General features: G+C 46.3%; 1 long non-coding RNA gene across 1 annotated transcript; it reads left to right on the plus strand.

Annotated features, from left to right (window-relative positions):
- The first annotated feature begins 4,417 nt into the window (after positions 1-4,417).
- On the plus strand, positions 4,418-13,845 carry LOC310712536. The gene is made up of 4 exons (XR_014528903.1): positions 4,418-4,571; positions 9,348-9,446; positions 10,921-11,034; positions 13,491-13,845. It is a non-coding gene; the product is annotated as an uncharacterized lncRNA (long non-coding RNA).
- The last annotated feature ends 8,372 nt before the right edge of the window (positions 13,846-22,217 follow it).

A 22,217-nucleotide genomic window follows, 5' to 3' on the forward strand; every position in this document is an offset into this window, starting at 1 on the left:
CAGTAGGCAATCAGGGTTGGCATGGATCGCAGTCCATCTGTCCTGGTCAGCGAAGTCTGTGCTTCGTGACAGAACCACACGTCCTGGGCGTAAATTGAAACGCCACCCTTTGCCATAGGACTGATATCCCACAAACCGCAGTTTCTGCGCTCTAGCGCCCCCTTTCTGGCGCTGAGCTTTGGGAATGTTTACATGTGCCCAAGAACCCCAATTATGGAGCATTGTCCACTCTGGTTCTTTCCCAAACAACACACGATATGGAATATCTTTTATAGAGCTAGACCAGGTTCTATTAATCAAAAAGTTCGCGGTAAGGAAAGCCTCGCCCCACAGCCTATGGTTGTGGCCCAATCCTGCATCCACTAGCAGGCAGTCCTTTACTGACTGTATCACAGCCCCACGTCTTTCACACAGACCATTTTCAGCAGGGCTATAAGGGTTAGTCAAACGGTGAGTGATCCCCTTACGTCGCAACCATGCCCCAAATTGTTTGTTCAGAAATTCTCCGCCCCTATCTGTTTGCAGCTGCACAACAGGCCGAGCGAAGAGCTTTTCAGCTTGGGCAACCCATTCTCTGAATGTGGGGAAACACTCAGATTTCTGCTTTAACAAAAACAGCCAACTAAAACGTGATTTATCATCTATTACCAGAAAAGCATATCTGGCGCCCCCTTCAGTCTTCTGTGGAAAAGGGCCTATCACGTCACAATGGACAAGTTCTAAAACCTCTTTAGATACTCTGTCACTTTTAGAAGCCACAGGCTTCCTCTTAGATTTGGCCATTTTACATACATTGCAATCTAGGAAACAGTTACAGCTATTTACTTTTAGGTTCTTGCACACCTTTTGCATTTCTGAAAGCACACGGAAATTGGCGTGACCCAGTTTTCTGTGCAGTTGATGTACACACCCCTTATGAACTGGCAAATTATCCTGAACCACCTGGGCTGCTTTAACTGGCTTGTCCTGCATTACATATAACCCATTTTCCAATTTTGCATGGCCACATACCTGAGTTCCATTCTTTATCAGACAGCCATCCTGCGTGAACTTAACACTATACCCTGCATTAATCAAACAGCTTACAGACAGTAAACAATAGTCCAAACTGCTGACAAACAGAGTCTCTGGTAGAGTAGTGTTCAAGCACTGCAGGAAACATGTTCCCTGGCCATCAATCTTGCTTCTACGACCATCAGCAAGATAGATTGAGTCTTTCCCATCAGCTGGCTTCTCCAGGGTCTTAAAGTCCTCCCGACTATTGCAGATAATCCTGCTGCTGCCAGAGTCCAGCAACCATGTTCCCCGAGGTATCTTCCTCTCCTCTCGAGAAAATGCAGAAACAAACTGAGCAGAACGCGTGTTCTTCTTCTCTGAAGAGAACCCCTTCTGCTTACGTTTCTGTGTCGATTGCTGTCTCTGCTCCATGTCGTCTCCTGGAAGTCTTGCCCTGCATTGACGTTGGAGATGCCCGGGTTGGTTGCATCTATAGCACCTCCTCACCGCCTTGGCCAAGTCCAAACCTTGGCGTTGCTCCATTGGCAGATTCTGCTGCTGGCCCCCTCGACTGTAACTCCTCCGTTCTTGGAGTTCAGCCTGTCTATCTGACCTTCTTTCTGCTTCTTCGGTCAATCTGCCAACCACATACTCAAGGGTCAGATCTCGGGGACGCATACTCTCCATGCTGTTAATCACAGGCAACCAGCTTTCAGGCAAACTTGAAAGGATAATGTAGGTTTGGTCAGTCCCATCATAACGCTTACCTCTCTGTTGTAGTTGAAGAAACAGAGATTTCAGCGTTTGAAGATGAGTTGCCAAACTCTCACCTTCCTTCATAACAGTCCTGAACAGCCTTCTGGTCAGAGAAATTATAGTTCCAGCAGTTTCTCTGACATGCATTGCCCTTAATAAATTCCAGCACTCAAACGCTGTGCTGGCATTTGCTACATGCAATAACTGAGAGTTGCTCAAACACAGCATAATTTGGGCACGGGCCCTTTCATCTAGCCGTTTTTTCTCAACAGAGTCCCGTCTCAAAACCTCAGTTTCAACACAGTCCCATAGTCCATCTCTCCTTAACAACTGCTGCATTTTAATTGACCAACTCAGCCAGTTGTTCTCTGAGAGAAGTTCAAAAGGGATGCCTCCCCCAATATTTACAACTTGGGAAGACTGGAAATCTGCCATCTCTGCTGGTGCTTGCTGAGCCCCTTCTGTGGGGTCTCCAGCAATCTCTCCTGACTCTCTCTTTAGAGTCCAACTAGATGGTCCTGGCTGGCACTCACCGGCTTCTAGCTGCTGCCTCTGTTGACCCTCAGGTCCCGCCTGGCTCTGCAACTGGTGTAGCCGCTCCGTGAGTCGTCTGCTGTGGTCCTCTAGCAGTTCAAACTGTTCCAGTAGCCGACGCTGAGTGCTTTCCTGATCCTCAGATCCTAGCCGCTCCAGCGTCGCTGCAGACAGTTACAGCTTGCCACCAACTGCTCCAACGCACAGCCACTGTCTCCGTACACCACCAGGACTCACCAGCTCCTTGCTGAAATGCTGTTAGTCGTTTTGCCCTCTGCACATGCTCAGAAACACTGGGCCCATAACCTGACAGTGTTTGTAAAAAAGCAAAAAAAAGAAGGAAAGGGTTCTGACCTCCCTTTATCTTCTCAGTCTCCTTGTCGGTACAAAAAGAGTCCACGGGAATATCCTTGCAGAGTTTTATTAAAAGTCTTTGTGCAAAACACGACTGAATACCACGACTGAAACACACCAGCACCAACCAACCCAAACACCAGCCAACCCCCAAACCAACAGTTCTCACCTATATATACAGCCTGCTGCAAGCCGCTGAGTCATGCTGACCCAGCTTTATTCACATTAAAGAAACAGCGGCCATTTTAGCCGTGACATTTTTGTGCGTGTTAAAATATAAGGCAGACCATCTTCCTGTGTTCAGGAAATCGCCTGGGAGAAGAGCCATTAAGTGATCAAAAGGAAGGTAATGGGTCATTAACAAAGTGAAGACTTGGTGCCAGACAGCAGATGGGTGTGAGCCTCTCCTTCAACTGAAAGTAAGTCAGCCAGAAGGCAATGCCAGAGTTTTGGGGGTTGGGTTTGCAGTGGTGGTTATATGACTTAGGGGAAGAAGTTGGCAAAATGTGGCAAGCCAGTGAGGGAGAGAGGACGATGGTGGATTTCTTTTTGCTTCCAAGGCTGCAGCAATTGGAGAAACAGGAACTTTTTGGAGTGTTTAATGCTGTGAGCCTCCCAATCATAGGCTCAGGTTGTATGTATGCATGAACAAACCATATATTAGAAAGACACCACAGTCTCTGCTGTGCCTCATTCCCAAAACGAAACACGAACTCTAGGCAAGTGCGTGGGACCCCTGGAATCTTGCATTGCTAGGAGATTGGAGCGGCATGTAACACACGTTATATATACAGTGGTACCTCGGGTTAAGTACATAATTCGTTCCGGAGGTCTGTTCTTAACCTGAAACTGTTCTTAACCTGAAGCACCACTTTAGCCAATGGGGCCTCCTGCTGCCGCTGCACCGCCGGAGCATGATTTCTGTTCTCACCGTGAAGCAAAGTTCTTAACCCAAGGTACTATTTCTGGGTTAGCGGAGTCTGTAACCTGAAGCATATGCAACCCGAGGTACCACTGCACGTGTGAATAGAACCATATATCCTCAAGATACCACAGTCTCTATTCATCTTCATTCTAAGGAAAGCAGACAGCTGGGTAAGCACTGCCCCCCCCCGGAGCCTCTCAGAGCTCATAGACTGGAGTGCGTGCAACAATTTTCTCTCTCTGCAAGACACAGCCAATAAAGGAAGGGGCAGAGCCCATTATTGCTGGATCCAGTAATACACACTTGCCTATCCACCATCAATCCTGGTGGGCACTGGAGGAATAAATCACCCCCCCCCCCAGGTCAGGTAGACAGACAATTGCTTTAAAAACAGCCCAAGGTTTTAGCTAAATTGAATTGGCACGCGGTACTGTGGCCAGTGCCAAAAACAATTTGAAAACAGACCACTTCAGGAAGTCTTTTGCATTTAGCAGCAAGCGGCGGCAAAGTGGGAGGCTCTTTCTCTCATGAACTGCAGAACCAAAATAATAATAAATAAAAAATGTAGCAGCCTCTGCGCCGGCATTTTGGAAAGGACCCCAAGCTGGGTCTAGGCTGGGGAGGGTGGGCAGTGCTTTTGCGTGTCTCCCAACGTTTCCTCTGCTGTGTCCAAACCTTGAGGTTTCCTGGAGTTGCTTAGCATCTCACCCGAATAGAGGAACACACAGCTTCCTCACTTGGGCCTTTTTTGGAGAAGCTTCATTGACACCGCCCACATTTGGCCCGAGTCAATTTGATGGGGGGCAGGGTGGAGTGCGGAGCAGCTGGTGTGTTGCTCCTCCCCCTTTCCGGGGAAGAAAAATACTTCTCCCTTTTATTCTGCAAAACATTCTCAGCTGCCTCAGACAGTGGGAGGAGACCTTGGTGTCATCAAGGATTCCAAAGAAGCTAAGCTCCCAGTTCTGGACGACGTTTGGAATTGCCTCTGCCTCCTTCATAGCTGCTGGTGAGTACTTTCGACTGCTTGGCATGGAAGACTTTAGGGCCTCAGGTGGGGTGGCTGGCTTCAAGGCTTCCATTATCCCTGGAAATTCACCACATGCTACCATTAAAACCTATCTTCCTCTCCAGATTGCCCTCTCATCCAGCGTAGGAATAAGCAAGCTGTAGCACTTTCCAATTAGCAAATTGATGAGCATCTCCCTGCTAATATATGAAAGCAGGAAGAGCAGAGGAGATGTGTTGAGTGAAAACATATTAGCTTGGTCTCTGGTATAGCTTGTTGACTGGCACCTGCCAGCTACTGAACATGCCCCAGCTGTTTGGGTGGGGCTGGAAAGAAAGGACTCTCCTTCCTTGGAGGTTTTTAAGCAGAGGTTGGGTGGCCATCTGTCCTGGATGCTTTAGCTGAGATTCCTGCATTGCAGGGGGTTGGACTAGATGACCCTTGGGTCCCTTCCAGGTCTAAGATTCTATGATTCCATGAATGGGGAGATACATTTTTTTTTCCATCAAAGCTCACAACAAAGTGGTTGCGGCTGAGTAATGGAGCATCTGCTTTGTATGCCCCAAAGTCCCAGGTTCAATCCCGGGCATCTCCTCTGCTGGATAATCAAATACTTAAAAGGGTCTAATTAATACCTCTGCCTCTGCTGATAAATCAATTCATGATTGCCCCAAACCCTGGGGAACTGCTGCCAGTCAGTGTAGACAACACTGATCTAGGTGGACCAAAGGTCTGGCTCAACATGAGGCAGTTTCCTATCCAAAGACGGTTGGAGGCTTTTGCATTTGGTTTGCAAGAAAAAAAGGGAGATGCCTCATTTGGCGCCAAGTGAATGCTGTTGCTTTTTAAAGGGGGGAGATGACATTGTTTTACAGGCTGGCATTGGGGAGTTGCCTGCTCCCCGTTGCTCATCATGCACAGTTGTGAGTTGGTTCTATTAAAAAAAAGAAATGCTGTTAAGTTTCCAGCAGTCTCTGTGCACGAGGAGAAAATGAAACAATCTCGCACAGAAGACTGGCCTTGGAAAAGGTGCAGGATGCAAAACATTACGTGAGTTTCTGAATGATAATTGGAACGGAGTCTGTGGCTTGATTGGCTGTTTGTGAGGGAGGAAGAAAATGAGGCATCAAAGGTGAGCGGCTGGGGAGAGAGAGGAGACAAATTTGCTGCTTGCAACCATGTTAGGGAACTTCCAAATACAGAGAGTTTTAATTCATAACCATATTTATAAAGTGGTACCTCGGGTTACAAACCCTTCGGGTTACAGACGCTTCAGGTTACAGACTCCACTAACCCAGAAATAGTACCTCGGGTTAAAAATTTTGCTTCAGGATGAGAACAGAAATCGTGCTCCAGCAGTGTGACGGCAGCGGGAGGCCCCATTAGTTAAAGTGGTGCTTCAGGTTAAGAACAGATTCAGGTTAAGAACGGACCTCCGGAACGAATTAAGTACTTAACCCGAGGTACCACTGTATAGGAACCTTATGGGTGTCTGACCAGACTTGGGGGGGCACGATTTCTGGGGCAACACAAATCTGAGGTTCAAAATCCTGACCCTTCTGGTCTCTTCTAAACAATCCCACCAAAGGTCCTTCCTCTCCCATCCAGGCCTCCTCTTTACTGATTGATCCCTGGATGATAGTCGAGAGGGAGGGAGGGAGGGAAGAGCTATTATACCCATTATGCAGAATGAGGTGTCTGACTGAGGTGGGAGCATTGCAGCTGGGGCGTGGCTGGGGGCGAGGGGGGCTAGAGACTGGGGTTCCCCAGTCCCTCATTCAGCTCAACTGTGGGTGCCCTTGGGGCTAGTTGCTATCTCTCACCACAACCTACTTTGCAGGGTTTTTGTGAGGATAAATTGGACGGGGGAGAGAAATCACACATGCTGCTGCCTTGAGCTCCTTGAAGGAAAAGGATTCATGTGTTGTTATTATTATTATTTTTTAAAGTGAATTAACTAACTTCCCTAACGAACCCACAGGGATAGGCAAAAACACCAACATGCAGGAGACTTGCAGACAAGGGTGAAATAGTTCTGCGAAGCCCCTTCTCAGACAGAGCTGGTAATCAGAAAACAAGGAAAACAGCAGTGAAGGCACAAGCAGCATTCATCAATAGAAACAACCTTTTTGAATATTTATACATTTCAAAAATGTATTTATGGGAAAGCTGTATACTGGGGAGGGGGGGAGGTTTAGGACAATAGTGCTAAAGCTCTCCCACCCTGACGGACCTCCTGAAAATTGTTGGGGGTCTCAGCAGGCTACTTCATAGAATCATAGAATCATAGAGTTGGAAGAGACCACAAGGGCCATCGAGTCCAACCCCCTGCCAACTACTACTACTTTTATCCTACAGATGGAAGAACATGCAGGATCCATATTTCAATACCTTTCTAATGCGACGGATGTGGGTGTGTTTGTGAGCCGAGTTCTAGGAAGGCAGGACGGGGCAGAGATATTATGGGCTGTTCGGCAGCCTTTTTTGTGCACTGCCTGAACCAAAGCTTGGAAGACCACAGTTTGAGGAGCAGCGTATTGTAGCGGTTAGAGCATTGCAGTAGGACTTGGGAGGTGCCCCTGAATGATCACAACCTTGAACTCTTTGGAGGAAACAGGGGTTATACAAATAATAACAATCAAGCAAACCTCTGGCTTAGGATAGCCACACACTGGCAAAACTGGGCATCTCCCCCTTAATAAATGAATGGTGGCCTCTAGAAGGGGGTAGGAGAGAGCAAAAACCAAGGTTGCTTGGACAGAACCTTGTGCAGAGCTTGGGAACTCATCCTCCCTGATCATTGGCCGTGATGGCAGGAGATGCTGGGAACTGGAGTCCAACATCCTCTAGAGCAGAGTTCCCCAAACTTAGGTCTCCAGCTCTTTTTGGACTACAACTCCCATCATCCCTAGCTAGCAGGACCGGTGGTCAGGGATGATGGGAACTGTAGTTCAAAACCAGCTGGAGACCCAAGTTTGAGAAACCCTGTTCTAGAGTGTCAGAGGTTTCCCAGTCTGAGATCCAGTGTAGAATTTGGAGCTGGGGTGGCAACTTGAATAAAATATGGGGGGCAGGTAAGGCTCACCTCTCACAATCAATCACATGATGCAGCGTGCGCACGCCATTTGAATGGCAATGCCTATCAACTTTGAGGGAGGACGGCCCTGTCAAATATTTTTTTGGGGGGGGGCTGAAGGGACCTTGGCCCCTAGGAGTTGGCTCTGGAGAGAGGTAGGTATAGCAGACCTAGACCTTCATGTGTTATGGATGTAGCCACAGCTGGTAGCCGAGGGGCACAAATCACAGCAGTTCAGAGTTGATGGGCTCCTTAGACCTCAGTTCTGTCTCTAGCAAGGCTAGGCAAGGCCTAGGGAAGCTTTTTGCACCCAAGGGCTGCAATCTCTCCTGGGCAACCTCCCTTGGGCCACATATCAGTGATGGGTGTGGCAGAGGCAAAAGTAGCCAGAGCAACAAATGGGTTGTTGTTTTTTGCCTTTGTACAGTAGACTACTTTCGACACACATTCACACACACACACGGAATGAGCTTCCTCTTATTTTAATTAACTAACGGCTTTCTGGAGAGCCTCCCCCCCTGCATTAAACCTCACTGCAGTGCATCACACAGTGGTTTGGCAACCACTCCCTGAACAGCTTGCCTAGGCCATCTGCCACCGCCATGACTTTCTTGCCTACTTGTCTGCTGTTCGGTCATCACACTGAAGTGGGCCACCTACTGGTGGCCCTGTGAACTGCAGCTTGATAACAGCCTTACATGTACACACACACACACACACACACATACACACACACACACACAAAAACTGATTCATCCCCCCCCCACTGTCATAAACACTATACAAATGAGAGGTGCTTTCATTAGTTCAAAAACATACTGCTTTATATATCCTTGATATTCATTGTTCCAGAACAGAATGAAAAATGCCCGCCATTCCAGAAAGTTCATAGAATCATAGAATCGTAGAACTGGAAGAGACCCCCATGGTCATCTAGTCCAACCCTCCTCTGATGCAGGAATCTAAACTTAACAGGAATTTGCTTGCTTCTGAAACATGTCACCTTCACCATTACTGAAAGCACAAAAAACAATGTGCAGACTTATTCAGTTCATTTCTTCTTGTTTTGCATCTCCTTCCATGGAGGTTTTTAAGCAGAGGTTGGGTGGCCATCTGTCGTGGATGCTTTAGCTGAGATCCCTGAATTGCAGGGGGTTGGACTAGATAACCTGTGGGGTTCCTTCAAATTCTACAATTCTATGATTCTATAATAATAATAATACTAATACTACTAATAATACTAATAAATTAATAATACATTTTATTTATACCCTGCCCTCCACGGCCAGAGCCAGGCTCAGGGTGGCTAACACCAGTAAAAGTACAGTAAAAACATAATGGGGGGGACCAATTTAAAATACAGGTTAAAATGCAATTTAAAATGCAGCCTCATTTTAAAAGTAGCTCATAGATCAAAACCATAAGGGGAGGGAAACATGAGGGTCAGACTGAGTCCAAACCAAAGGCCAGGCGGAACATTGTTTTCCATAGTGAGGAACCTCTGAGTAGGATTTCCAATTCTGGAAGATCAGGGATCAGGGATTATATCTGAGGAAAGGTGGACATTTATCAGCCAGCATAAGGACTTCGTAGCCATTCAGGGTTTTTCTGGTGCTTTTCAGCGACATCTCCAACTTCTTTCCTTAGGAATGTGCCTGCTTCCTCCCTGAATGTCATTTGCGTCTTATTTTCTTTTGCAGACATTTTGGTCCAGGGAACATCTTTCCTCAAACAGAGACTTTCCATCACCATGCAGGCTGCCCTGGGACTTCTCCTCTTTTCTGTGCTTCTTGCTGGAGGTAATTAGAGACTGGAGAGATATCCAGTTCATTTTCATGAGAACCAGCCCAATTTGAACTTCACAAGAGCCTTGAGCTAGCCTTCAAAATTTGACCCTGTGGGTCTCCACCCCCCCCACAATAAAAAAAAAGAGAATTGAAGAGTTGGAGGGAACAACTAGGATCATCTATCCCAGTGTTTCCCAACCTTTTCCCGACAGTGACCCCCTTCCAACCTTGTTTTCTTCCTGTGCCCCCCCATGGGTTAGTCAAGGGGGGCGGGGGGCAGCGGCACTCCCAAGAAGTAATATATGGGAGAATTTTAAAAAGTAAGTGGTCCTCACTGACCTGGTGCAAAAAGATCTTGTCATCCGGAGGAGCCCTGGCTCCCTAGATAAAACACTATAGCCCCACACACCCTTACTTGGGAGTCAGACCCACTGAACTCAGTGCAGCTTTCTTCTGAGTAGACACTTACCGTATTTTTCGCACCAGAGGGCGCACCGGACCATAGGGCGCACCTAGTTTTTAGATGGGGAAATCAATAAACAAAATCTCCCCCCCCCCCAGCCCCAAAGAGCAGCGTACAGGCTGTGCACAAACTCTCCCTGCCGGAGGCACAATCCAAGGCAGCGAGAGGATGGATCGCGCTGGCTGCTTTGGCTTCCTCTTTACCCCCGCGCAATCCCTCCCTGCCGGGAGAGGCTGCGTGGAGCTAAAGAAGCCATAACCCCGTGCAGCCTCTCCCTGCTGGAGGGGTTGCGCGTGGCTATGGAACAAGCCAAGGCGGCGAGTGGGATGGATCCCACTGGCTGCTTTGGCTTCCTCTTTAGCCCCGCGCAATCCCTCCCTGCCGGGAGAGGCTGCGTAGGGCTAAAGAAGCCATAGGCCCGTGCAGCCTCTCCCTGCCGGAACAAGCCAAGGCCTCTCCCTATGGAACAAGCCAAGGCAGCGAGCGGGATCCATCCTACTCACTGCCTTGGCTTCCTCTTTAGCCCTGCGCAATCTCTCCCTGTCCAATGGAGCGAAAAATACGGGTAGTTATTTCCTAGATGCAAGTCAGCAGCCCCAGATGACCTCTCTTGGCTAGGTGCTGGGGTGGATTTCTGTTCTGTTGTTCTTCCCAATGGGAAGAGGGGGGGGAGGGGAAATTTTAGGGCATCATAATGTCTGCCATAATAATGTATGTTTGTATTATGCACATACATAATAATGTATGTACTGGGTTGTTTTCCTGGACGAGGGCTGGGATTACCATAGTAATCCCATAGTATGATTACCATACAGGATTATATTATATTTTAGGGCAAATTAAAGACTTCCCCTACTTTATTCCTAGTGGTGAGAAAAGGGGAAAGAACAAAAATATGCGAACGGTTTAGAGGGCACAGCATAATGCCATCCCTCATCTCCCATCAAAAGGCAGTTAATTGCTCAGTTGTGTTATCATTTCTGGCTTTATTTTACACACACCCTTTTTATTCCCTTTTCCCAGCTAGTTCTTTGGAATGTGAAGTATGCAGCAGTAACGCTAAAACTTGCTCTGGACGAAAGGTGACTTGTGAAGATAAGAATGATGTCTGCCAACATTTAGTGACTGAACTCGGTGGTAAGTGAGAGGGAGCCTAAGTCTTTCTCAGCCAATGGTAACGCTGTGCTGTGCAGTATCCTTGGGAATATAGTGGGTGGAGCGATGGTTGAATGTGGGAAATGTATGGTCATTCAAATGTTCCTGAATTCCAACACCCAGCACCCCTGACCCTCAACCATGCTGGCTGAGGCTGATGGGAGATGGAGCCCCAACAATACCTGTAAGGCCACACCTTCCCCACCAGTGAAGAAAGGACAACTGTGTGGTGGGTCCACCAATGTCTGGAAGGGCATTGACATATATGGATTCAAGTTTGGCTCACCTGCGTTTTGCTTCAAAGACATGTCCAATTTTATTTTTGAACTATGGCCCTTCCCTGGGGGAAGAGGAAATTTTCAGAGCAAACTTTTCAAATGCAAGAAGAATTTGGAGAGAGAGAGGAAGGGGCTTATAATTGCAGTGGGGGCTTCTTTCCTCCTTCCGTTTTCTTTTTTCTTTTCAGTTTAAAATTTTTATTTTCAAAGTTTCAAAAAACCCCACAATTTTACACACACACACACACGTTTACATTAAGCCATAATCCATATTTGTACATTTATGGGGTTCCCTGAACCCCCAGACTTCACCCCACCTCTCCCTTGGCTTCCAAAATTTATCTCTCTTTTTTACTGCATCTAATTACATTTATCTAAATTATTACACATAATATCCTTTGTCATTTTAAATTACAAGTGCCATATCACTCCTGCTAACCTTTAAAAATGTTTACAGTGTTCTTTAACATATTCTATAAAGTTATGCCATTCTTTGTCGAATTTATTATCCTCTTGGTGCCTGATCTTCCCAGTCAGCCTTGCCATTTCCGCATAGTCCATCATTATCCATTCTTCTTTTGATGGGGTTCTTTCTTCTTTCCATCCCTGGGCAAATAATATTCTCAGCTTCTTTCCTCCTTTCATTGCCGCTATCATAATCATTCTTACCATTCTCCCCTCCCCCCAATTGGCGGTGAAGGAGCAAAGATTTGGCTAATGCCACAGTCGTTCTGCTTTCCTGCAGACCTCTGCCTTTTGCTGCTGACAGCTTGAATGACACTTAAACAAAAAGAAAAGACAAGAGAGAGAAAAAGATCCCCCTTCCCCTTAGTCACGTTTGCAATCAGTCTCCCCAACTGCAGACTCATTCCACACAAACACACAAAAAGGAACTGGCACCTGTGAATGGGGAGTGATCCACAGCCATTAATAGCTGGAATTGATGTGGAAACATTTCCCCCACCCCATGACCACAAAGAAAGTACTCTAATGCACTTAAGGATCCTTTTATGGGATATTTATTAGCAACCTTTAGGGTCAACCCTTCTCAAACTTGCTTCCAGCAAGATGTCTTAATGCACAATGCACCATCAATTTCAAATCCCAAAACAACAGTGCACATCTTAAATTTGCCCCGTACGGGAAAGTTGCACAGTCCTTAGTTAAATTCAGGGATTTGCTTCCATTATGCAGTAATGGCTGCCACTGGGACAGCTGCCACATTTAAAGGGGGATTAGGAAAATGCATTGTGCATCCAGCTGTCCACGGCTACTAGATATGACATATATCTAGTACCTCCAGTGTCAGAGACAGCATGCATCTGAATATCAGCTGCTGAGGAAAACATGTTGGGAAAGTGCTGTTGCATCCATATCTTGCTTCTGGTCCGTAGGAATCTGGTTGGCTATTGTAGGAACAGAAGCAAGGACTTTGACTTCATCTAGTGGGATCCTTTTTCTGTTCTTTCAATAAAAATAAGATTGATTTTGAAAAACCCATAACCAGCAGCAATATGACAGAAACACCCAACCCAGTCTCAAAGTAGTGATGTAGTACATCTTCAGGGCCGGCTCACCCATGAGGCAAGGTGAAGTGACAGCCTCAGGCAGCAGACTCCACATGGGCAGCAGATCTGGCCTCTAAGGAATGCATCATCTGCTGTTGCCACCATGGTGGTGTGTTTCTTGGAGGCTGGTTTTACCGTCTCCCCGGCAGCCCCCTCCCAATGCCGCCTCTGCAGATGCCCGTTGGCGAATAGGAGGCACTGCTGGTTTCCTCCTGCTCTTGTTCCTGATGTAGATCTTCTCTCACACCTTCCTCCCTGGCGGCGGGGGGGGGGGGGGCGGGGACGGGGACGCTACTGCCATTTTGTGGCTTGCCTCAGATGCCACCATGTCTTGGACTGGCCCTGTGTGTCCCTGTTCTTAGAAACATCCCAAGGAGCCTTTGCGATAAATTCACACAAACACCGTCATATCTTGCTGCGAGTAGAGTAAGACGTGTTCTTGTGATTATTTCGTGTGGCTCTGATTTTGTTCGCCTCCTTGAGCATGCTACTGAAAAGAATGGATGCCAGTGGCATGGAAATGTATTGTCTGGGCCATAATGGCTTGGAACGTTGATTCTGCGGATAACCCATCTTTCTTTTCTACATCCAGGGACGTTCCAGGTCGAAAAGAAGTGTGAGAAGAAGGCTACGTGTGAGTCTTTGAAAAACCAGAAAGGGAAGTCTTCAACTGGTCAATTTACGGGAGTAGTCAATGAAATTGTGTGTGACAAGGCCCCTTCACCTTATGCATCGCTCCTCCTGGTCCTCTCTGGGCTCCTGCTGAAGAATGTCCTCTTCTAATGGACCACGTGCAGCAACTCAGCATGAAAAAACGCTTCCACCACATTACTTGCTCGCATGCCATCTTCTTTGAACTTGCTCCTTTGGCTTTCCAACTGTTTTTGTCCTCCTGTATGATTGGCTGAATGGAAATGAATAAAAAAATGATACCTGGAGGGAGAAAAGAGTACCTGCTTCTCTTCATTTGGGAATGAGGGGTAGGTGAGGAAGGAATTCCCCCCACCATTCACACTGGCTAGCTCAAGGTGTGACAACCTCCAGATGTACCACACCATCTGGGCTAGGGAAGAGCTGGCCCCTCAGCCTAATTAGGACTGCCCCTTGACCCCTCAAATGGATCACGAGGCCATTTTGTTTTCTTTTTCTTTACAAACCATGCCCACCTGTCAGTCATGTGACATTGCCTTTCAATCATCCTGGCCATCTGCTATTGACGCTGATGATTTGTGCCTCACTGCAGTGGCAAGTAGAGCTTCAGCTGCTGCATTCCATGAGGCTTTTGTTCTTCATCCCCCACCCCTTATTTCTTCATTTGAAATAGATGCATCCTTTGCTAAGGTTGTTGTTGTTTAGTTGTTTAGTCATGTCCGACTCTTTGTGACCCCATGGACCAGAGCACACCAGGCACTCCTGTCTTCCATTGCCTCCTGCAGTTTGGTCAAACTCATGCTGGTAGCTTCGAGAACACTGTCCAACCATCTCGTCCTCTGTCGTCCCCTTCTCCTTGTGCCCTCCATCTTTCCCAGCATCAGAGTCTTTTCCAGGGAGTCTTCTCTTCTCATGAGGTGGCCAAAGTATTGGAGCCTCAGCTTCACAATCTGTCCTTCCAGTGAGCACTCAGGGCTGATTTCCTTTAGAATGGATAGGTTTGATCTTCTTGCAGTTCATGGGACTCTCAAGAGTCTCCTCCAGCGCCATAATTCAAAAGCATCAATTCTTTGGTGATCAGCCTTCTTTATGGTTCATCTCTCACTTCCATACATCACTACTGAGAAAACCATAGCTTTAACTATAAGGACCTTTGTCGGCAAGGTGATGTCTCTGCTTTTTAAAGATGTTGTCTAGGTTTGTCACCGCTTTTCTCCCAAGAAGCAGACAATTCCACACACTCTTCCTTCTTCCCATCTCAGGCCAGGAGAGGTCTTTGGAGAAGCAGTGCAGGGTAGAAGGTGCTGGTCTTTAGATCTTTCTTTGTATTTGAAAGCAACTCTTGTGGGACTCCACTCAATTAAAACTGACATTTGTGTGCATGCATGTCAAGCATCAGCTAAAGACACAGCAAAACTCAAGTTGTGACTAAATTGTAGTGATTCGGTCCACATTAACACCATACATTGAAAAGCACCATGAGACCACACAGCTTCACCCAAAGAATTTTGGCAGCTGTAGTCTCTTAAGAGTGCAGAAGATTGTTAGGATACCCCAATTCCTTTGAGAGTGCTACAATTTTCAGAGTTCTCCAGGAGGAGGGATTGATTGTTAAACTAGGGGTCTCCTGAAAATTCTCAGCACCTGTAACAAACTTCTTTTCCCAGGATGCTTTTGGGGGAAGATGTGACTGTTTAAAGTGTTACCTTTGTGCTTTAAATGTATGGTGTGAATGTGACCTTAATGAAGAAGTTTAGTTTAGAACACTTCCTGATTCTTTGTCAATTGTTGCTGCTGAAACCTGATCTCAGCTAACAGCAGCAGTCCTATTATTTTGAAGGAGATTCCTCTCTGTTCTGTAACAGGAGCACACGGCAAAATGGGAGGTTAGGAATGGGGTTTTATATTTCTTTGTATCACAACCCTGGTGTGAAATTCCATGCCATGGCTACATTCTGATTTAAACAAGCACTATTTGATTAATTTTAAATTTTTTAACCTTTCCCCTGCCCCTGATGCATTTGGCAACGAGTGGATTTTCTTATTTAATTGATTTAATCTAACAGAATTTATATACTGTTGGATAGTAAGAAAAACTTCACAAAAATATAAAATAAAAATTTAAAATTATTAATAAAACCCGGTATTTAGGAATTGTTCAAAAGATGATTGAAATCAACAGAAGCTAAAATGAGATAAAACACATGAAACTTCTGCTTGCCTTAACAAAAAATCATGAGAGTTGAACAGTACAATTCAGACCATTTAGCCCAATCTACTACACAATGGCTCTATAATGAAGGATACAATTACAGGACCTTAGCAAATGCTTCTGGTGAAATAGTCCCAAAGCTCCCAGGGCAGTCGATTCCCCTTCCTTAGCCTTTGGAAGCAAAGTGATGATAAGCCCATGGTGGAGTCTGGAGGAAGAAGGTTTGGCAATAGTTTGCAGCATTCAGCGAGTGCAAGTTTCATCATCGAGGACCACGGACAGCTCCCAGGGAAGAGAAAATTTGTGCTCTGTGTTAACTGACCCATTATATCTGTGAGCCTCCAGATGTTGGGCTATTTTGCTGTGAAAACCAAAATGTCACTGCCTCCTTTCTACATTCAGAAAATCCAGTTAGACTTCAGCACTGACAATGGGAAACACTTCCCCTCAGTTGTTTCTGATGCCACTTCTGTCACCTGCTGCCTAAGGCTACATTCACACCATAAATTAAAAGCAGTAGGATACCAATTTACACAGTCATGGCTTCCCCTGAAGAACTCTGGGAGCTGTTGTTTGGGACGGGTGTTTAGAGTTGTTAGGAGACCCCCTCCCCCACTCCTCTCTCAAAGCTGCAATTCCCAGCATTCCCTGGGAAAAGGGATTGATTGTTAAATTACTCCGAGAATGGCAGCTCTGTAAGGGGAAGAGGGGCCTCCTAATAACTCTCAGCAATCTTAGCAAATAACAGCTCGCAGAATTGTTTTGGGGAAGCTATGATTGTGCAAAGTGGTTCCAGAATGCTTTCAGTTGATGGTGTGAATAACTTATTAGTCAGTTCCACCTGCCATTGGCTCTGGGTCCACCTGCCTCCAGCCCCACCAGTCCCAAATGAGGACAGTCACAACCATTAAAATTTTAATTGAAGTGAACTTAACCCCAATCCCTAGTTATAGTCACCCTTCTGCCTAGTTCTATTAATTTTAGGGGAGACAAGCAAGGAAGGAGCTTTCTCCACCAATCTATTTGGTTAGGCACCCGAGGTGAAACAAATGTTTGCATGCATTTTTGCAAGTTGAGGATATTTCCAGGAATCCGTGGTACCCTGGAGGAAAACTCAGATAAAAAATGACCACATAAGGAGATGCAATCTGAAATGCAAGGAGAGACAGTAATGGTTCTGGGTCTGCTGGAACTGGCATAGCAATTAAACTTGGCTGTTTCCTTAGGTGAGTCATCTGAAGTTTACAGGAAAGAGCTGGCAGGTTCAACATCTGATTTAAATAGCTCATTTCAAGCAATTTCCATGTGCTTGAATGAGAACAAAAGAAAAGACCAGCTGGATCAGGCCAAAGGGTTTTAAGTCCAGCCTCCTTCTCCCACAATGGCCAAACAGGTGCATTATACACGAGCAAAATGCCATTCTCTCACTCATGAACCCCAGAAGCTGCTATTCATAGGGGAGTTGCTCCAGCCCCTTGATAATTTTTGTTGGCCTTTTCTATACCTTTTGCAGTTCTACAACTTCAGTTTGTGGGTACAGTGACCAGAACTAAACATAGTATTCCCAGTACGGCTGCACCATAGATTTGCATAGAGGTACCGCTAGCGGAGAGGTAGTACCTCTGGTGAGGGGACACATTGTGCTCCTTCTGGGGTAGCTTGTCTATCTTTGGTCCCCCACCCTGCATTCAGCTCTCACCTGTGGCTCTAGAAGCTGTCAGCATGCAACAGTGGCTACACCACCTGGAAATGGCTTTAACTGGACAGCTAAAACCAGGGGTCAGCAACCTAAGGCCCATGGGCTGGAAGCGGCCTGTGGAGGTTGTTTGACCAGCCCCTGAGCCCCCGCCCCCGAACCAAGCTGCCTGCTTGTACACTGCTCTATACCGGTGCAGCATGGCGTGGGGACTCACTTCAGTAGCGCCGGAAATTGCGTCTGTGCAGACGCAGACACCGGAAATTGCGGTCGCGCACACTCACGTGTGATCTGGCACATGAAGGGATCTACGGGACCGATCCGGCCCAGGCAAGATAAACCTTGCTGACCCCTGGCTAAAACAGGTGAGGTAGCCAATGTTGGAAAAATCCCCTGGGGGTGCCTGCAAGCCCCCGAAACTCTGAGCGTCCTCTGATGCTGCAGATGTGATTTACAACAATCTCATCTGCAGCATCGGAGGAGTGAAATTTCTAACAGCCAACGGGTCTCAAACCCTTGGTGAGTTAGGGACTCGCCCCGCAAGTGAAGACAGGCTCTGGTGGACTGAGTGGATGAGACCAATAGTGGGTCCAATGGTCAAGAAGGCGGTTTCTGCACATGCTGTAAGAGGGAAGAGAGGGGCAAACAGGGCTTGTCAACCTGGGAAGGTAGCCTATCTAGGAGAAGAAAAACTCTGATCCTAAACCTCCACTGCCTTGTGGGATATCTACAGGAAAAGAAAAGGCTAAGGAGTTAACCCTACACAAATCCAGAGTGGAGTCCCTAGACAGTTGGATGGCAACTTGTGCCCCTCCTTCCAGCAAGTTCTGCAGTCAAGCTATTGCTCTGCTTTCTTTTAGACCACCTCAGCATGGCCAAGAGGGAGGTCTGGTCACCTAGACATCTTGGGACCTCCATTTACACTGCCCAGGCTTGTACCCTGGGGAGGTCACTTCAGTGCTGCTAACAGAGCAGTTTGACTTCACTGCCAGAGGCACACTTCTTTGTCCCTTGAGGCAGAGGGATGCCAACACCTCTGATGTTAGGAGTTTTGTTTTTGGTTCCTTTCCTGATGATTCCCAGAAGGGAATTTGCCCTTTTCACAGCAGCCACACATCCAGCTATCAGCTGATTATACCAACCCAGTCAGGTCAAATCTTGCTTATTGACCCACCTTGTGACTCAGGTGTGGGTTTCAGAGCTTCATGGCAAAGGCTAACATCCTTGATGAAAGAGGATGTGGAAAGACATTTCCTGCCAATGTACCCAACCTCACCCAGTTACAATTTCCCAATCTATTTCTTCTCACCGCAAGTATATTTGCTGCAACGGGTTTGTGGTGTGTTTCCCAAGTTCCTCAGATGAGAGAGGACTTTTGTAGTTGTTTATACTGAATTGTCTACTTCCTCTTCTTGGTTCTTCTTCTTCTTCTTCTTCTCAAGATCAACCACTCCCTCAACCTGGGAGATAGCAGGTTGGAAAGAACCTTAACCCAGGGTGGAGCTTCGGAGAGCATAGCTTCAGCAAGGAATCACTTAGCAAGGAACTGCTCAGGTTGATTTTGCAAGCTTTTATAGCAGGCAGCCCTACAAGATTGGCTCTCCAGGATCACCTGATTTTCACTAACAACTGGTATTTCAGAAGCATTGCTGGTTCTGACCATGGAGGCAGAGCATAGCTATAATGGCTAGTAACCTCCGATAGCCATTTCCTCCACTAATTTGTCTAAACGTATTCGAAAGTTGGTGGCCATCACTGACTCCTGTGGGTTCAGTTCAGTTTTGTGGGGTGGGCTCCATCCTGATGGCCCCAGAAGGCCCTTTGTTTGTATCATGAATTCAGATGGCCACCTTCCAGAGCAATCAATGCAGTGGATTAAGGATATAAAGAAACCCATAGAAAAGGTATCAAAATCAAGATGTTGAATCCCAATTAAGCAATTGTATGCATACGAGGTTGCACCAACCAGAGTGGTCAGATTACATTTGCTGCGTAGAACAAGGATCCATTTGTTCCAGTGCAAAGGGCAAATATTTCCCATGATTTTCAATAGCCAGCCATTATACTTCTTTCTCTGTTTATTATTTCCTTCTCCCACTCCATGCCAAAACACTTCAAAGGCCACCCATACAGGAATCCAAGCAGTCCATGTATAGGACAGGAAGGAGGTGGGTGCCTGGGATGTATGTATGTGTAGGTGTTAAGGATGTGCACATCCCCCTTGACCCAACCTGAGTTGACTTGGGGAACACCCGACCTGGTCCATGGGGCAGAGCTAATTTTGAACTGGGTTTTGTAAGCCCTTATTAAACATATGAGATGCTGAATCACCTTCCACCGTCAGCCAAGAGCAGGAGGCTTCCATCCTGCTGGTGTCTGCTTCCCAAGCGCATTATCTGAGGGGAACATGCTGGCAAAGCAGACCTCTGTGGCTTTGCTGCCCCATACGCCATCTCCTGACAGCCCTGGGCCATTCTGTGCTACCCAGCCCAATGCAATAAAGCACACCTGTTGTTGTGGGGGGCATTTGTTACTTGGTCAGAACAGCAGCAGTTGCTGGAGAACCCATCAAAAGTACAGTCCACAGGCTTATAAATCACACAGGCTTATGGAGATGCATTTCCACACCTTAGCTTAGCTTGTAACAAACAAGAGGCTACAGTTGGGTAACCAGGGGCGCCAACTTGGGTCTCAGGTTATGGGTGCCCAGGCCACATGATGTGACATCATGACGTCAACAAATTTTTGTGGGTGCCTGGGCCCCTAGGGCCCTCTATAGTTGGCACCCTTGTAGGTAACGAAGCAATAATTTTATCAGAAGAGCAAAAGTAACACCACAGGCATCGGCTGGAGGAAGAGCAAGGCTGTAGATTCAACTGTCAGTGTCAGCAAATTCCTTCACACTTCTTCACAGACATCCTAGCTCTTTTACAGCATCCTTTCCTTTATTATTCTCTTCACATTTACTTTTACTGAATATGCCTCTTAGGTTATCTATCAATATATAGGCATATCAATAAGTTTTTCATCACGGGAACATGCTGGCAAAGCAGACCCCTGCAGTTTTCCTGTCCAGTACGTCATCCCCTCACAGGCCATGGCCTCCTGCAATTTACACTGTCCACAGTTAACCATGGCTTATTACTGCTTTACCACAGATTCTTGTTTATAAAAAATGTTGTTTACATAGTCACACTGAGCACAGGTACAAGCTGACTCTACATATGTATAGATGTCGTTTGAAAGAGTATACACTTGTTGATTTGTGCAGTTCAGTTGATGCGTCCACGGGTACATACACTGCACACTCATTAAGCGTTTCATGTGAATAACTGTGTGAGTGTACAGCTCAGCTGTTTGTGTACACAGGTTCACAGATTGTACATTTGTTGAAAGTAACACATGAACCTTTGTTCCAGTTATTGAGTTGCACCATACTTCTGCTGGTGGTGAAATCTGGTATGAAGGGTATAACAAAAGCAGCCAAACCATCCTCTGTGAATTATAGAGGTGAACAGAATAAAAAAACTGCTGTATTTTCAAATTTTTAATCAGCAGCAATCCACGAATCATAGTTGAAGTCTTAGAAAAAGGACAGCATCAGCACAGCACTTTAAGAAAGGAAAATATTCAGATGAAATACAAAAACAAATGTTCAAAAGCATACAGTGATGGGGCTTGATGGAGATCACCAGGAATCACAATCCAGGTTGGCACCACCACCAAGAAGGCCCTGAGTCATGTTACTGCCTGCTGCACCTCTGGTCCATGCACATTACCAAAATCCCTAAGGAATTAGAAATTAGAAATATCATTTAAAACCACACATACTTTCCCTCCATAGCACAAACAGTGTATTAATATGCAGATTGGTTTTGAACATACCCTTGTCACATCTTGAACAATACCATAATATTAAAAACTCTGTAGACATGTTATTCTGTTCCAGTACAGTCAAATGATCTGGGGGACACCACAATAATTAATGTGTTATCACTGCTCCACTGAAGGCCTTTTATTCTCCCAAAGTCTATCAGTAGTTTTTGCCATGCTGTAATGAGGTCTACTTTGAGTGGGAGATTTAAGGAAAGAAAAAATATTGGGGGGAAGCATCATCATCCTAACTACTGCCATCTTTAGCAAGCGTTAGGTTTTTCTTTGAGCTGATCTTTCCTGTAATGTCTGGACTCCTGTCATTAAATTATCATGATGGCATTTTGCAAGCTTTTCTAAATCTTGCATTATTTATTTACCCAAATGCTTTTTAGGGGAATCTTTTTCATAGGCCATTTAGAGCAACTTGTCATTCTGTCCACATTTCTATAAACGATGCCTTTTATTTTTAAAAAGAAGACAGAGAATTGCTGCAATCTCAATGTGCTAGAGCGTGCACTTGACACTGAAAAGGCCCCAGATCCTATCCATGGTCAGGAACAGCTCAAAATATTTCACGGAGGACAAGGTCACAAAGATATACACCTCTTTCCATGTACCGAATTCAGTCAGATTGGCAGCTGAATCTCCCTTCAGCACTGCCAACAGAATATTTTCCTCCAGTACATCTTGGGGCAAGAGGTTAGCTAAGACAACACAGAGGGAGATAGTTTAGGGGGCTCAATGGGAATGGCGTGTCTCTGTTTGGGGGGGGGGCTGCTGCTTCCACCCCACTCCCCAGCATTCATAATCTGCCACCATTCACCACTTTAGGCAGGTGTCTAGTGGTATATAGGATAGCCTGTCCTTGGGATCTGCAAGTTTGG

Source organism: Podarcis liolepis, assembly GCF_965112155.1.
Source record: "Podarcis liolepis genome assembly, chromosome: 7".
NCBI lineage: Eukaryota > Metazoa > Chordata > Lepidosauria > Squamata > Lacertidae > Podarcis > Podarcis liolepis.